Source organism: Octopus bimaculoides, chromosome 26 (genome assembly GCF_001194135.2).
Source record: "Octopus bimaculoides isolate UCB-OBI-ISO-001 chromosome 26, ASM119413v2, whole genome shotgun sequence".
Classification (NCBI taxonomy): Eukaryota; Metazoa; Mollusca; class Cephalopoda; order Octopoda; family Octopodidae; genus Octopus; species Octopus bimaculoides.
In genome coordinates, this window is record NC_069006.1 from 18,186,505 (window position 1) to 18,191,125 (window position 4,621).

Below are 4,621 nucleotides of genomic sequence, written 5' to 3' on the forward strand. Positions count from 1 at the left end.
ATATATATATATATAATTAGGATAAAATCATTATTTAATGATTTATCAGTGGCCAGCATACTAAAAATACCATAGTGGTTAATTTATATTAAAACTATAATAAGGGTGTTGAATGATTGCAACACAAGGCTACTAGAAATATACTGTGTGTAGTGGATTAATAATCTAAGTGGTTCATAGATCATTTGGGGTCTATTTCTAATAGACTGGTGTTGTAATCATTCAACATCCTTATCATAATTTATATTTCTCTGGAATTGGTGAAAGTGATACAGACATCGCTCAAGAGACCGCAGTAATGATCGAAAAATCGATGAAGGCTTTTATTGATTTGACTGCGACCATGCCTTGAAGGGTTTTAGCCGAACAAATCGATCCCAGGGCTTATTTCGTAAGCCTGGTACCTATTCTATCGTTTTTTTTGCCGAACCGCTAAGTTACGAGGACGTAAACACACCAACATCGGTTGTCAGGCGAGGTGGGTGACAAGCAAACACACACACACACATCTTTAAATGGAAATTACAGCATTGTACATATCATGAGCACAACAATAAGCTATCCTTAATTGACTATCATACTGATTTTGACCCGTCCAAATAAATCAATTGTGGTAATATCGCTATGCAAGCAAAAACAGAAGTGTTGATGTAACAGCTGCACCGTTGTAACAGGTGATGTACCCGAGATTGTGTTGGTGACGTATAGATGACATGTGGAGAGCATGTAATGATGTATGACATATTTAAAGAATACCACATAACCAGCTTCAAACTTCACATACACATACGGTTCGTCCACCACCACTAGCAACCACCACACAGGTTCTTCCACCCACCTGTAAGCTAACTCCCTTTTCTAAACAACCGTTACTTCACTCCACCGCCGTCACTTAATGTTAAAGTATGATCACATAAATATTATTTACTCGAAAAGTCTTCGATTAAGTTTGAGAAAGGTAAGTTGGAAACATTTGCATACATATATACATAGTACAAATATGCATGCGTACATACATACATACATACCTACATACATATATACATGCATACATACTTACAGACTACGTAGTACGTACCAACCCACTACTGCACCTTTCATGTCACCAACCCCTTCACATGCCTCTCCAACAATTTAATTTATTGCGTCCTCTGCTCTTTTTGCCTCTCTTCTTACATAAGACAAACTGGTCGGATTTGGCTGACCGTTTTACAGTGCGCTTATGGGATATAAGACGGGGTTTCTCGCCATTTCCCTTTAGCTGGTCATTCCATTTAACATCTGTTTATGTTCAGACTAGCCTTTTAAAGTCCCTCCCGGACTCCCATCTCCGTCGGAATTAATTTTTCTCCCTAGTATTCGGTACCCAACGTTAAAATTCCCAACCCTTTTTATTAACTTTCACCCTTTTTTTCCACTCCTCACGCACTTACAGCCACCACCCGCAACATAAATTCCCATAGACCTCACTTTCAAATCCTTCTACACCTATCAAAAGAAACCTAATGCCAACACGTTTAAACAGGGTACACATAAAATTTCTGCCCCACATACACTTACACGCACCTATTATCTACTTGACATACGCTTGCACATTCATATAAGTTACAATCCCACAAGTTGCTCATATGAACACATATAGTACTAAGAAAATATAAACACATCTACAGCTACCAACCTCGTCATACACTTATGTCACCTCTTTTCACATGAACACTTTTGTCCAGTATATACACTCACTACAGCTTCACACACATACAAAAAAGTATGTACACACCCATGCACGCACACAACAGTCTCTTAGGAGGAGCAGTCCGTCGGTTACGAAGAAACAGAACAATGAAAGAACTATATCCTGCAATCAGGGCAACGCGCTGGCAGAATCGTTAGCACACCGGGCGAAATGCTTAGCGGTATTCGTCTGCTGTGACGTTCTGAGTTCAAATTCCGCCGAGGTCGACTTTGCCTTTCATCCGTTCGGGGTCGATTAAATAAGTACCAGTTACGCACTGGTACTTATTTAATCGACCCCAGCGTGACTTCATAGCGAAATCCATACCTGGATAAAATTACATTCACGCATCCATCGCAAACAGATGCAGCCCTTTTGGTCTTTTCTTTTTAAAATTCGTTTTCCCGTCTTCTCAATTTTTCTTTTCTTTTTTTTTTTTTGTGCTGCGGTGCTCTTATTCTCAATGTATTGAGAGTGCTTTACGTAGAACGTGTGCGGTGCCTAGTAGTGCTATATTCTGTTATATGCATTCGCAAGTCCTGGAGTTTGGGTTATGTATTTCAATCATGCTTAATACCCCATTTACTTTAGGAATTGTTCGTTTTCAGATTACATTCGGGTTTCCTCTTTTTCTAAATCTTTGCATTTTGAGACTTCCTCCGTTTCTTTTAGAGGAAGTCATCTATTGGTATTGATACATCGATTAGAAGGTATTTTTTTCTTTGTGATATCTGACAACTATATCCGGTCTATTAGCCTTGATTTCTCTATTTGTGTGTATCGGCATATCCCAGAGTATGGTTGCTTTGTCATTTTCTGAGATCTTTTTTGGGGTGTGCCTATACCATCTTTTTGCTGTTGTCTTTCCAAATTGTTGGCTTAGTTTCGAGTGTATACAGGCCCCAACTCTGTTATGTCTGTGGATATATTCTTTCTTATTATTATTATATACTTACATATTAATTAAGGATTTGAACGCGATGACACGTCGAACCCGATGACCTCGATCACTCCGGTGACCTGACGATCCGGTCCGATTCGATATATCGCAGCCTTGGTGAAATAATACACCGCCATTAATATTCGACCAATAAATATCACTAGACTGTATGTCTGCAGACATATATTTCATCTTGTTTCTATCTCTCGTAGACGCTTATCAACGATCATGTTTACAAATGCGCATATCAACCGATCAATTAATGAGTATATGAATAAATCAAGATAATTAATTTTAGTATTTATCGCGTGAACGTAATTAAAAGTTTTATAGAAATGGCCGCCATGACCGCAAACACGTGGAAAGGTTAAAGAATCGTCGTTTATGATTTCTGCGAATGGAAATTATTGTTTCAGCAAATGGACGGAGGCGGAACTATAGATGTTGCTACAGCTGTAACATACATACATACATACATACATTATATATTACATACATACATAACATACATACGTACATACATACATATTACATACGTACATACATACATATTACATACGTACATACATATTACATACGTACATACATACATACATATTACATACGTACATACATACATACAGCTGTAATGTACATATATACTTAACAAGGCGGTGTAGCAGAGATGGTCGTGTCTCGGGTTGTATACCTAATAGCATTTCATTTTAGGGCGGCGAGCCGGCAGAATTGTTAGCACGCCGGTCAAAATGCTTAGAGGCATTGCACTTGTTTTTACGTCCTCAGTTCAAAGTCCGCCGAGGTGGATTTTGTCATTCATCCTTTCGGGGTCGATAAAATAAGCACTAGCTGAGAATAGGGTATGTAATCGATTTAGCTCCTTCCCCGAAATTTCTTACCTTCTGCCAAAATTTGAAACTAATATACATACATACATACATACATACACGCACACAGTGTGTGTATACACACACATGCTTACATACACGCACACAGTGTGTGTATACACACACATGCTTACATACATTTTACCTTTTACTTGTTTCAATCATTGGACTACGGTCATGCTGAGGAATCGCCTTGAATCGCTTGAGTTTAGTTGAACACATCGAGCCCATTACTTAATTATTTAAGCCTGACACTTATTGTATTAGTCTTTTATGCCGAACCGCTAGTTATGGAACTAAAAACAAACCAAAAGCCTTTGACTATGTATGTTGGCAGGCTTTGGATTCCTGATCAAATACTAAATGTCATAGTGTCCCTTCATAAGAATATGAAGGTATTTGTTCTGTTAAATGGGAGTTAGTCTCAGTCTTTTGATGTTAAAAATGGTAAAAACAAGGTTGTGTTTTGATTCCAGTTTTATTTGTACTATTTCTTGCAGTAATGTTGGATCATACCTTTTTCTCATGTGGAAGACGGGGGTGTTTCTTGAATATAGACAAAGGGTTGCCTCTTCAACCAACAGCGTGTCATAAGCAAGGACTAAAGTTGCATTTCAGACAATAAGAGACTTACCGTTTGCAGATCATTGCCTCGCTCGTTGCTCAAACATTCGAGGATATCCAACACATCATTGATAGATTTGCAGCAGCAGCCAGATTTTTTGGCTTAACTATCAAAATAATGAAGATTCAACTGTTGTGACATTCCAGAAATCTTACCCAGCGTGTTTGGTGAAGGCAAAGCTCTGAAAACAGTTATATATATATATGCGCATATATATAGACATATAAATATATATAGGAGTGGCTGTGTGGTAAGTAGCTTGCTTAGTTACCAACCACATAGTTCCGAGTTCAGTCCCACTGCGTGGCATCTGGGGCAAGTGTCTTCTACTATAGTCTCGGGCCGACCAAAGCCTTGTGAGTGGATTTGGTAGACGGAAACTGAAAGAAGCCCGTCGTATATATGTATATATATATATATATATATATATATATATATAT